The sequence below is a fragment of the Equus caballus genome, chromosome 19, assembly GCF_041296265.1.
Source record: "Equus caballus isolate H_3958 breed thoroughbred chromosome 19, TB-T2T, whole genome shotgun sequence".
In the NCBI taxonomy this organism is placed as follows: domain Eukaryota; kingdom Metazoa; phylum Chordata; class Mammalia; order Perissodactyla; family Equidae; genus Equus; species Equus caballus.
Genome location: NC_091702.1, coordinates 26,795,169 through 26,808,990, shown reverse-complemented (window position 1 = coordinate 26,808,990; position 13,822 = coordinate 26,795,169). Strand labels below are relative to the sequence as shown.

General features: G+C 36.7%; 1 protein-coding gene across 14 annotated transcripts in view; it reads left to right on the top strand.

Moving 5' to 3' along the window:
• The window catches only part of TBL1XR1 (TBL1X/Y related 1), a 168,372-nt gene that overhangs the window by 53,901 nt on the left and 100,649 nt on the right, over nt 1-13,822 (top strand). Inside the window, exon 1 of one of the 14 annotated variants that reach the window (XM_070242651.1) lies at nt 12,397-12,436. The exons of the other annotated variants lie outside the window; for them this stretch is intronic. The gene's annotated coding sequence lies outside the window, so the exon portion shown is untranslated. Of the gene's footprint in view, nt 1-12,396; nt 12,437-13,822 lie in introns of those variants that run through there. 14 annotated transcript variants of the gene reach the window in all.

Below are 13,822 nucleotides of genomic sequence, written 5' to 3'. Positions count from 1 at the left end.
TATTGATTCTGGTTATTTACTGGACATATATTTATTCAATATTTTTGAGAGCCTGTGCTAAAAACTTTGAGGGATCTGAAAATGTTTGGCTGTTTGCTACCATAAAACTTTAATAGTTGAAATAAGTGTTGAACACAAATAGCTAAACAAGTAATAGAAGCTTGCAATCATTGTCTTACCGGTGATACAAATGAGGACTTATAGTCAAAGGAGTCACCAGTTATTTCCAGCTTGGGGAATCAGATAGGGCTTCATGGATGCGGAACTGTTGATCGAGGGCTTGAAAGATATCATGGGCGTGTTAACAGAAGCCAGTACTGATTGGAGCAAACAGCACTGGAAAGGTCCTGAAGATAAAAAGCTGCTCTGATGTGTCTTAATTTTATTACATAACCCATGTTTGGTAAGTCATGTTTGAAAAAAGGTCATCAGATCATTAATATTACCAGTTTTTGTTCTCAAAAGAATATTGTTATATGATTTGGGTTTGCACAGTGGGTCTTAAAGTGTGGTCTCTGTCGGCATCAGCATCTGGTAACTTGTTAGAAATGCAAATCCTTGCTCCCACCCCAGACTGAGAAGTTGAATCAGAAAGTCTCGGGGCTGGACCCCGTAGTCGGAGTTTTAGTAAGTCTTACCTTGTTTTGAGAGTATTAGGCATTTATAGTCCATTATTACCTTTTGGAACAATCTGTATCAGCTTTGTTTGATAGAGCTTACTTTTTTTGTACATTATCTTTCTCTAGAAACTACTAATGATTAATCGCCCATTCCATAACTTTAATTAAAAGTCATTGCTCTCCAACTTACTATTTGATTATAAAATCTTTGTCAGTTTGAAGGGTAACTTTTTACTTGAAAATTTGGAAATCTAGAAATTGAAGAATTTAGTGAGCTATTATAATTGTCTGACAGTGGTAATTATAAAGAAAATTGCTGGTACATCTCTTGGCACATCAAGTATACTGGCTGTTTTATTGTCACCTGGAATTTAAAAATGGAGTATTACAGTCATTGGATATATAGAAAGGAAACATGTGCTGATGTAGTTTTTCACTTTTAGGAAATCTTTTAATGACACCTGTCAGTTTTGCACTAAATTTTTTCAAAATTCTAATTCATTATTTCAAATGAAATTCTAATAATTGAAGGACTGCCAGACTTTTCCAGAGTAGCTGCATTTTACATTTCCACCAGCACTGTGGGAAGGTTCCATATCCTCAACAAGCATTATTATTGTCTTTCTGTTGTTAGCCATGCTAGTGGGTGTGAAGTGGTATCTCATTGAGATTTTGATTTGTATTTCCATGATGGCTAATGATATTAAAGGTATTTTCATGTGCTTGTAGGCCATTTGTATGTCTTCTTTGGTGGAATATCTATTCAGTTACTTTGCCCATTTTAAAATTGGGTTATTTGTCTTTTTATTATTGAGTTGCACTGTTTCTTCATATATTCTAGACACAAGTCTCTTATGATATGTTTTGCAAAAATTTTCTTCTGTGAGTTGCCTTTTTACTTTCTTGATGGTGTCCTTTGCAGCAAAAAAGTTTAAAATTTTGATGGTGGAGTTTATTTTTTTCTTTTGTTGCTTTTGCTTTAGGTATCATATCTAAGAAACCATTGCCTAAACTAAAGTCACTTAGGTCTTTGATCCATTTTGAGTTAATTTTTTTTTTTTTTGCTGGGAAAGGTTAGCCCTGAGCTAACATCTGTGCCACTCTTCCTCCACTTTATATGTGGGTTGCACCACAGCATGGCTGACAAGTGTCATAGGTCCGCACCTGGGATCCAAACCTGTGAACCTGGGCGCCGCTGAAGTGGAGCACGCCTAACCCAACCACCACACACGGGGCCAGCCCCTTGAGTTAATTTTTTTATATGGTATGAAGTAGGGTTTCAGCTTCACTTTTTGCATGTGGCTATTCAGTTGTCCCAGCACCCATTTGTTACAATGACAGATTTTGGTGAATTTTTATCTATACTTTCTAGATCTTAGTAGCAGTTGAAGAGATTTTGAGTTTTACTGACTAATCCCACCCCTTGTCTAAAATAAGAATAAATTTACTAAGTATTGAAGAAAAAGTTCTGTGAATAAAGAACTGTGTTCCATTTTAGGAGTCATATTTTTAGAAGGACTCAAACAGGAGCAGAGTTTTGTAATTGTTATGTCACAAGTTTTTAAAATGGGGAATAAGAACACTTGAGGATGAGACTGGGAAAAAGTCCTTCCAGTAGCTAAAGATTTTTGTTTAGAGCAGTTAAGCTTGTTTTGTATAGCTTCAGAGGCCTTAAATAGAAATTATAGGTAGATATATTTGAAACCTAGAGAAGAAAGAACTTTGAAACAATTAGAGCTGTCTAATAATTTAGTAAAATGGGCACCCGCACGTGGAGGCACTCCTCATTGGAGGAGCTCAAGCAGAGGCTGAATGATGGGTCATTTTGTCTTTAAAATTACACAGTGGATTTCTGCATGGAACAAAGGTTGTTGAAGGGTTTCCATTTTCCTATTCTAGTTTGCTTTCACATTTATGAAGGTTTTTTTCTTCAGTGTTCATCCTTTTCCAGTCATCTGTCAAGAAGCAGAATGTGAGTGAAAATAGGAGGTTATTGTCTTGAAGGAGTAAATGATAGAAGTACTCCAGTTTTTTTTTTTTTTACTTTTTTTTTTTATTGAGTTATTGATAGGTTACAATCTTGTGAAATTTCAGTTGTACATTAATGTTTGTCAGTCATGTTGTAGGTGCACCACTTCACCCTTTGTGCCCACCCCCCACCCCACCTCTCCCCTGGCATCCACTAAACTGTTCTTAGTCCATAATTTTAATTTCCTCATATGAGTAGAAGTACTCCAGTTTTTGATTAGCTTACATTATTATGCATTATCCTGAAAATTAGTCTGATTGCTTGAGCTAGTTCTTTTCTTTTTGGCTTCTCTAATCTTGTTGGAAAACACAACGAACAGTGGGGATGAGGCACTGTAGCAGAAGCGAAAGTTGAGATGAGAACTAAAATTAAAGTGCTAGTCTAACATCAGATTTGTGCTTGGTTGTGATTTATAGATTGTGGATTGAAGAAAGCTTGCATAAAGTGCAGGGAAATGTAAATTGTGATATTGTAAATGGAATTTCATTGTTATCCTTCCAGGAAAATCTAAAACTTACCTTTTCTGATTCAGTGAATTATGCTCTTACTTTGTAAATGATCCATTACAAGAGTATATATTATTAAAAGGAGAAAATGTACTCATGAGTATTTATTCATTTGTGATAGTTTATTTGAATCATATATTTTAAGGTGTTGGGGAGCAGAATTTGCTACCCCAAAATGTGTCTCTTTGGCTTACTTTTAAGAACAAAAGACTCAGGAAGAAACTTTGACTTTTCCTCTAGCTACCTAGAAGAATTTAAAATAGAAGGCCTGTTCCAGAAGGAGCTATCACCACAGATAACTATGGTATAATACGAACTAGGTGTGGTAGACAAGGAGGAACCTGGCAAGGCCCATTTGATCAAAGTTCTCTCCATGTCCCACTGTCTCTGCAAAGCATGGCAAGCGTTTGTTTCCCAAACATTTGCTTTTCCATCTCCATGTGAATTGCCTTCCTCTCCTTTGAAGTCCCAGACTACTACTCCCAATAGTCTCTTTTGTCTTTAGCTAAAGATGGTATTTAAGGTAGTGACTTTGGCCATTTTGGCGAGTTACTCTGTTTTCCTGGGTTTCTGCCATGTATACATGTTATTAAACTGGTTTGGTTTTTTCCTGTTATTCTGTCTCATGTCAGTTTAATTCTTAGACCTCTCAGATGAACCTACAAGGGTAGAGGAAAATTTCTTCCTCCCCTACAAAGATTTGGAAGAAGTTTGATTGTTATATAAGCTGTTGAGGCAAATGAATTTAAATACCTGGCCTTTAGGCAGAGTAATTTAAGGACCTTTTAGTGATAAGACTCTCAAAATATTGCTCAAAATAGAATTGGGAACATGAAAAAATTAGTCTTTATTTCTTTGAAGTGAGGTTTTGGAATGATCTTTAAAATAGGGAAAAACTTTTGAGCTTATCCTGTTTCATGTCTTAAACATTTATCTTGTTTGCTCAATTTTAGGGACTTTACCTTATTTTAAAGATTATTCCAAAATACTCCCTTTGAGCTCAGCCTGGATCTTGGTTGGGAACACTTGGCTTCAAACAAAAGCTTTCTTTCTGTGGTGTTGGTATAGGAATGCCTCAGTGAGCAATTGGTGCAAATCGATTAAAGTGAAGAAGATGTCTTTATATACTTGTAACTTTTTAAGGCTTAAATTAAAATTTTTTGTTAAGGTGTATATTCTTTTATGCTTAAGTAGGTAAAAATATTGCTTTTAGTATGTTTTCCCCTGAAGTTACTATACATTTAAATAAAAAAAGTATTATACTATCAAGGTTTTCTTTTCCTTTGCTAGTTTTTGAATGGACCACCTAAAGATTGCCACTGTGCACAGCTCTCTCTCCATGACTTTCCCAGAAGTTAGACTTCACTTCCCTTCTCATTTAATAGGTATACGACATGTATCTGTGATATAGGATAGAATTTGGGGGAAATATTTCACAACATGATGTTTGCCTATGGATGACTTTTGCTTATAATCTTTAATAGCCTTATTACTTAAATTTAGAGAGAGATACATTGTATTATAGAATACCCCAAATTTAACTAGAATTGGCTATATTGTAATTTAAAAAATGTTATTGGAGTTGGAAGATGACATTGTTGCAACTTTTCTATGGATTTTACTTCTTTAGCTAAGAAAAATCTTGTAAAATCTAAAGGTGTGTCATATACTTTAGTCAGCTTTACCAAAAACAGGCTTGCCTTCCTAACACCTCACAAGAAACAGGCTCAGTGGTGTTGTGAGAGGTTCATTTCTCATGTGCTCAAGAGAGACTTGAGTTGATGAGCACCAGTGATGAAAGGTTCTACATAATCCTGTTAGACCACCAAATGTATATTAATCACCAGATAGACCCTTTCCCTGAGGGAGTTTAGAATTTAAAGAGGAAGTTAATGCATGTAGCATGCAAGCTACATGAATTTGGTCTGCTTGAAAACATTGCACATTGTTTGCAAAGGAGGATAATCATTGAGAGAAAAAAGATGTGTCAAGTCAAATTGGGACTTTTTTCTGGAGGAGACAGGCTGTGGAAGGGAAGAAAGATTGACGTAGGAAGATTTCTCAGTGAAGTTTTTTTTTTTAAACCTTTATGAAAAATTTCAAAATACAAAGAAGTGAATAATACAGTGATTTTTTTTATATTCCCACTGCTTAGCTTTGAACAGTTATCAACACATGGCTAATCTTTTTCATCTGTATCAAGGGTTGCTAGGCTAAGGCTTACTTTTTTGTAAATAAAATTTATTGGAACATACCAACCCCATTGGTTTATGTTGTCTTACAGGCTGTCTTTGTTCTACAGTGACCACACTGAGTAATTATGACAGACTGTATGGCCCCCAAAGCCTAAAATATTTTCTGTTTGGCCCTTCACAGAAAATGTTTGCCCATCCTTGATTTACATGCCTACCCATTCCTCTCTCAACAATATATTTTTTCAACTTGTCTGTGAATTTGAACTCTTGCATACCTTTCATATAGATTTACCAGTTTTTGTACATTTGCTTTATATTATTAATCATCTCTTTTGTCATATTTATCTCATAATTATTTTAGCTGAGGCATTTGGGAAAAGTTGTACACGTGATCCTTTACTTCTAAATACTTGTATGTATCTCTCAAGAACAAGGACAGTGTCTTACAGTACAGTGATAGAATTTAGGGGTCTTTAACATTGATACAATACTGTTAGTTAATATATTCCATATTCAGATTTTGCCAGTTGTCCTAATGATCTTGCTGGCAGTTGGTTTGCCCTGATGAGGATCCAATTCAAAATCACACAATGAGTAATCTTTAATCTGGCATAGTTCCTCAGCCTTTCTTTGTGTTTTATTATACTGACATTGACAGTCTCAAAGAATGTTCCTTAGTTTGGGTTTGTTTCCTTAGGAATAGATTCAGGTTATGTTATTTGGTTTTAAAGGAATGAAAAGCATGGAATCCTATAACAAGAAAAAGCTATAGGTTCTAATTGAAAGAATTCTGGACCAAGAATCAACAGTGAGTCCTGAATTCTAGTTATAAGAAGTGCTTATCCTTTATATCTACGTAGTTTCCGCTGTGTATGTGGGGTGTGTGTATGTGTGTGCATGTGTCTGTGTGGTGAGATGGAAAAAAATATTCAGTATGCTATATTTAAAGGGCATTGACTTTGGAGATGGTGACATGGTATTAAATCACAGCTCTTTGTGGAGTAATTATTGTGAGTAATTGTGTACATGTAAGCAAATTACTTAATATCTTCCAGGCCCATTTGTAAAATATGACTAATCCATTCCTGCCTTTTCAAGTTGTTTTGGTGAGTAAATGAGATAACACATTCAAAGTAAAAAACAAAAAACAAAAAACAACTACATTGTGTGATACTGATTAAAATATAGTGAATTTGGAAAAGAGGAAAGTCAGTATGAGTTAGAACTGTCAAAAATAAATTTGAGTGGAGAAGATTGCACTTGACCTGTGATTTGAAGGATGGATTGACGTTGGATAAAATATCTAGGTGGAGAATCCATTGGAAAGTTTTAAGTGTGAGGGGATATGCTCAGATTAATGTGGAAAATAATGTTAGAGTGAGGAAACAGGAAGAACACATAAACTTCGGAGTTTGAGTTTGAAGGTCTGGATTGTAGTCCAGCTTTACCATTGGCTAGTTGTATGATTTGGGGTAAATTTTAGCCTTTCTGGACTGTATTTTCCAGCACTATGAAATGACTGGTATGTTAACAGTGATCCTCAGAGAGGAGAAACATCACTGATAGGTTGGAATAGTAAGGGAAGGCTTTCAGCAGGAAGGAGTTGAGTTGGGTCTTGAAAAATGGGTAGGCTCTGGAGAGGAGGAGAAGGAAAGGGAAGGCCATTAAAACAAGCATACTAAATTAAAGAAGGCACCATTGGAAAGAAACCCATTGTATCACAGGTTAAAGAGGGATGCATGTTGGAAAGTATGAGAAATTAAGGTTATCAATTCTGAGCTAAGTGGGGTCTTTATAATTAATGTATGGCATTTAGAATTGGTGGAGTAGGGGCCTTCATTTAAATAAAGGTTGGTGAGACACTTACTGGAATATAACTAGATTAACTTTAGGCAACATTTTAGGGAGGTGATGGTTTGTACATAGTTTGTTTAGGGAGCCTGGGGCTTTCTGTTGGAAAGGAAGATACCTCAACTCTTCCAGAAATTTGACGTAAGAAATACCAAGACTTAATGGAAGGAAAGGGCAGTGACACTACTACAATAGAATGACCTTAAAGAAAATTGGTGAGGTTGAATTATAGGCCAGAGATTCAGCATATAGGCCTAAGGACTCTTTGGAATGTTTGTGTATGTCTGTTGATTCTGGAGCTTCTGCACACCCAGCCACCCAAATATGGCAGTTGATCTTGGAAGAACAATAAATGGTTGTGGAATATAAATAAAACAATCTGCAAAATAGGTAGCCAGTGCTGCTGCCTGGCCGGGATCTAGACCAGCAGCATATCACAGCGCTCTGAATGACCATTGTCTATTCATAACAAATTTCAACAATCCTGTCATGTGGCAGTAAAGAAAGAAAGACAGTGTACGAATAACTATTCTCTGTACAGCTCTCTGCCTCAGGATTGATAACCTTCCTTTCACCGGTCATTTACATCTACTTAGTTACCTATCTATAAATAACATCAATGGAGGTTCTGTTGTTATGAATCTCGCTATTCATTGGAGATAGACGAGAGATGGGACCATGTTTGACCATGAATTGTTGAAACAGGTTCCCGGCACTTAATTGGGTAGTGTGGGGATATTCTTGATCCCTAGAACTGCTGTGATTCTTTCATATCCAGTAGGTTTTTCTGAGCTCATGCTTTCAGTAAATTTCATTTTCTGGAGTTGCTTTCTGGTGTTTGCAGTCAGTGAAACTGAATGGTTAGAGTGCTAAAATATGTGTGTTCCTTGATTTGATAAAAGTTAGGTTGAGAAATGGAGACAAGACAGTCTCTATATATTATAATATACTCGTTTTGTTTGTCCTCATATTAAACTTCAAGGAGCTGTCTTTACTGCTCTGTCCTTAGCATCTGAAACGATGCGTGGCATATAGTAGGTACTCAATAAATAGTAATCAAATGAGTGAAGAAATATGGTATTACATATCATAGCATGCAGTTATCCCTAATAAATAAGAATTCACAAATGGATTCTTTTGAAGTTTTCCTAAAGTCTTTCGCCTTACTCCCTGTTCTTATGGACTTTGCTTTGATCAGTGAAAGAGTGAATATGACAAGTCACATTTTAATTTTGTCTGGGAACCTTAATCATGTTTTTGGATAAAAATACCATGGCCATATTTTTAGCCTTAATTGGAAAGGAACTTAACATCCTCTAACAGATTAAAGCCAGCCATTTTAAAGTTTATTTTATGTCAGTGATTATCTAAAATTTAAATCTTATTTGTTATAATCTCATACTTAAAAATTTCTACTTAAAAGTTATATTAAATCTTGTTAAATTACCAAAGATACCCAGTGATGGGGGTATGCAAAAGTCATGTGTAGTTAATGTTTGTAATCTGTGTAGAGAAAGTTTATGTCCTGGCCCTGGGGGACGTGGAAGATCAGAAATTTCAGTACTTTTTTTTTTTAACCATGTAAGTAATGAATGCATATAATAAAATGAAAGAAGTGGGGCTTCTTTACTAGTCCTATCCTCAGGAGACAGCATTGTTAAGAACTTGTGTTTTGGTTCTTTTGGTGGTTACCATTATACATTAATGTCTTTCTTGAACTATTAGCTTTAGACACAATTAATGTCTTCCCTTTCAACTTTTGAATGAAATGTCCTTGATAACGTCTTGGTGAAATATGTGTTCTTTGAATAATGCCTGGGGAGAGAGAATGGTTGTAGATGAACATAAAGAAAACATGGGAATGCAATAAGAGGTTTGTTGGACAGAAGAAATATTGAGAACTGTCTAGGAAAAACATTCCTGTGTTTTCCCTTACTCACATGCACACAGTACTTCTGATCCCCGGATGTGTGGTAGTTTTTCCCACACCAAGTAATTCTCTGCAATACCAGTTGAGTGTCCTACAATTCAGTTCCCTTGTAACACTATCTAACTGGAGTTAGCATCAGATCCCACAAGTTAAGGGGTCAGTCCCACAAGACTGCCTCCACTTCAGATGCCAATTGTAAGGCCCAGGTTGTCACTTCTGACTGACTGGCTATAAATTGGGATTCCCACAACCTCCTCCTTGGGTTCAGTAATTTGCTAGAATGGCTCACAGAACTTGGCATCCCACTTACTTACATTTACCAGTCTATTATAAAAGGATATGACAGAAAATACAGATGAACATTCAGATAGAAGAGATGCATCGGGCAAGGTATGGGCGGGGAGGGGGTGCAGCACTTCCATGCCCTAGCCAGTACGCCACCCTCCCAGTACCTTCATGTGTTCAGACGTCTGGAAGCTCTCTGAATCCTGTAGTTTTGAGATTTTTATTGAGGCTTCATCATGTTAAGCTGATCAGTCATTAACTCAGTCACCAGCCCCTCTCCCCTTCTGGAAGGATGGAGTGGGGTGGGGTATAAAGTTTCCAGCTGCTGATCATGGCTTGGTCTTTTTAGTGACCAGTCGCCATCCTGAAGGTATCGAGGAGCGCTCACCAAGAGTCGCCTCAGAGCAAAAGACACTCCTATCACCCAGCAAATTCCAAGGAATTTAGGAACTCAGTGTCAGAAACTAGGGTCAAAGACCAAATATTAGAACAAAAGATGTCTCTAGTGCTCTTATCATTAGGAATCACAAGAGTTTTAGGAGCTCTTTGCTGGGAACTGGGGTCAGAGACAAATATATTTTTCCTGTTATTTCACAGCCACAAGACATATTATCAGTAGTGTCATTCTAGTTGTACTTTGAGCAAAAGTCTTCTATTTCCCTCTGTCCTCCTCGTAGACTTAACCTCGGTCTAGGAATACGTATCTGAGTAGAGTTGGACTTTAAGGAGATCCAGCCTTTGCCAAGTCATTCTCCATTTAGAGGATTCCTTGGGGACTTGGAGTTTGAAGCAATTCTAGAAGTTTATTTTTGCATGTGTATTATGGTTATAACTAGACTGTTCTTTCCCCCTTTACAGTGTAAAGTCCATGGTCCTTATATAGTCTCTGAATGGATGAATGTTCAAGAACACTTGAGAGAGTTCGAAGAGGTCAAGTGATTTTGAAAGAACAGACCTTCTGTATTGGCCTGGAATGGAAGGAACCAGTTTCTTAGAATATGGTTTAATAGTAGTCATCACTTTAGCATTCTACAACTGTGCCCTGAATTTCTGGTAGAGAACAGTGAGGATAAGCAAGGAAAAGGGGAAAAAAAATGTCAAAATTTATATACCATTAAGAGCTGTATAAAAGGCCATTGGCCCCAGACTCATGGTTTTTAACCGCTTACTACCTTTCACAGTGTGAAAAATAGCAAATTGATGGGGTCAGAATGTTCAGTGGTTCTTGATTGACATTCACCTTATACTGAACTCATTCTGCTCTTCAGCACTGCTTCTCTGCCCTTTGAATGAAATAGCCAATTTTACTTTATATTTCTCCCAATCAATGACATGGAAATAAAGTGAAATTTATTAAAATTCCAAGTGGGATTTGCTGACTTCTTTCAAATTAGAAAATTAGCCACTGTACTAGTGGAATTTGAAGTTAGTCTGAATCAAACTGTTAACATCTTTATTACTTCACTAGAGAGGATGCATATTAGTAGACTTTATAGAGCACATTAAATTGTCCAGGGTAACAAACAGGGAAAACTGACAGCCTACACCGCCTGTAAGGAACATCCTGGAAGGGGAAACTGCAAGTTATTTCCTATTAACATTTTAAAATTATTTTGATGTTATATCTAGAAGGAAAATAATTTCAGACCACACAGATAGTAATCTACATGACATTCAAAGCTAAAATTAATGTACTATTTTTAAATGCTTTATAATTATGGAGAATGCTTAATGGAAGCCTTATTAAATTTACTCATTATTTGCTATCACTGAAGTATCCTTCCCAGGAATTCAGTGTTGCTGTTTTAGGCAGTAGTTTCCTTTCTTTGCTTCTTAGCTACTATTTGGAAGCCAGAGAACAGGAATAATGCTAGACCGCTGTTTCTTTAAAACATGGACTTCTGATTAATCCTGTACTCGTTATAGACGATTGGCTGTGATGTTAATTAAAAATAGGTATTATTTCTTAAAGGCCAAAATCATGACCCACTCCTGCTTCCTTGTCCAGTAATCCTCTTTTTTTCCTCTTATTTTATATCCAATATTTAATCCAGAAACGATACCCTATTTTTGGAATGCCAATAGCAGCAGTCTGTTTAAAACAAAGGTACATTTTTGGTTTTGTAATCTATGCCTCACATTCATGAAAACAAAAACTAAAGCATTCTAGACATTTAGACTGGGTGTACTGATTGACAGTTTCTTTCTTTAAATCTGTGGTTATATTAAAGAACAGCTCAGTGTGTTCCATCACACACAAATTCTAGTAAGACAACAATGGCTACCATGAATTAAGTGCTTTTTATGTCTCAGGTACTGTTACATGCTTGGTATGCATCATCTTATTTAGTTCTCATAAGTCCCTTCTGTGGGTAGATGGTGTTAAAATCCTTATTTTACAGATGAGGAGACACAGGTTGAGAGAGGTTAAATAGCAAGCCTAAGGGCTCATGCTCAGTAAGTGGGAGAGTCACAGTATTCTTGCGGTTACTTCTGTTCTAGTTCTATGTATAGTTTCTTCTACCTTAATTCCTAGAATTCAGGAAAGAATAGATGAAGCTGTGGAATAGAAAGCATCATAAATATTTATTGTGCACCAATATAATGGAATAAGTATAAAGAACTAGACATTTGTTTTTGGCAGTTGTATTTTGTGAGGTTTACAAATGAAATGGCTTGGCATAGGATTGTTAGATGAATGTGGGAAGGAGTAGGGAATTTAGTGTGGTTAGAAGAGAACAGGACATAAAATATTCAGATTATTAGGAGAGGTGAAAGCAAGAAATAAAAGTGACAGGAGGTATGAGATAGGGATGTAATTTCACAGCAGCCCCAGTGAACGTGGGAGATTTGACAATGCATAGAGAGCTTCATTAGAGCAGATGTGCAAGGGTCGTCCATATTCTTTAGCTGTTATTTCCTCCAGTGTTAGAATGCCAACAGAGCACATTTTTCTTTCTTTTCTGTCTTTCTAGGACCTTGGGGTCAGAAACTGATGATGAAAGGAGTCCCTGCCTATTGTAAGCTAATTTCTTGCAGTAGTCTGTCCAGTTTTTGTCTGAAGAACGATTGGGAAAAATAGCAAACCTTAAACCTTTCTCAGTGAACTAACTTCAGGCTCTTGGTACTTTCTCTTTATGTGGTTCTCTTTTGCCTTCCCAGTTCCTCTGCTCTGGCCTAATGTAATCAACGGGATCAAAGTCAAACAGCATACCCCAAAGAGCAAAATTTAGGAAATGCTTTTTAAGAGCAACTGTTATGTTTTTAAATTTGCTTGTGCATTTTAAACAGTATCACTGCACTAAAATGCTTTTAAAATGTTTCCCCAAGATGTGATAGTGAGTTATGATAAGGTGTTTGGGTAGTACAATATTTCAGAGCTAAATGTGATTGTTAAATAATTGTTCCTAGTTCTTATTCTGTACCTTTGGAACAAAAATTATACTTACAGTATTCTGAATTTCAGATATGGCTTGCCTTAGATTAACACTTGTCTTCGTTCTTCCTGACATTGATTTTGTGAGGCAGTGAAAAATAACACAACAATTTTATTGTCATTGATTTTTATCCTGCCTGTGCAGATAAGGTCTTCATTTTACCAGTAGCCCTTTTGTGAGAGGGATGCATTTTTGCTGTGATTGCCTGCTTTGTTCTAGGCATCTAGAGTTATAAAGCTGAAGGAGGCATACGTCAAGATACTCTAGTGAAGAGAGACAGGCATATACAGTACCACAATGGCGGTAGAACGTAGGTGGGATGTAGGTGATGTAAAATTTAGCCAGAGGACATAGTGTATCCAAGTGATGAAAATATGAGGGATTGGGGGAATTTAACACATACTTGTGAAGTAACACCCTAGAGATAGAGAGTAATGATGTTTGGTGATTGATTAGCTGTAGGAGATGTGGGAGGAGAAAGAGCCCTATTTCTAGCTTGGGTGACTGGGAGGATGGAGCCACACACAGAGGGAGAGAGTATAGGAGGAGGAACAAGTTTGGGATGGGAGATAAATTAAGTTTATACATAGTGAGTTTGAAATGCTTTGAGGACATCTACTGGGAGAATGATGTCCAGTTGGTTTCAAGTAACTGAAAACACTATTTTGAACAAATAAAACAAATTGAGAGGCAGAAAGTGGCTCTGTATTTTTTTATTCTCTCGTCATTAGTGTGTGGAATTCCATCAGGCTCATTGCCTCAATTGAAAAATGGCTACTGCTGCTGGAGGCATCATGTTTAAGTAGGAGGAAGTCCTGCATCTCTTCTCTATTTTCAGGAAAGCAAAAGCTTCCCCAGTTTGCTCCCGTGTGGTGATGGCTGCCCCCTCCCCACTATTTCTGCTTATTAGCCAGATTGTTTCGCATGGCTACCTCTAGCTGCAGGAAAGGCTGAGAAAGTGAGTATTAG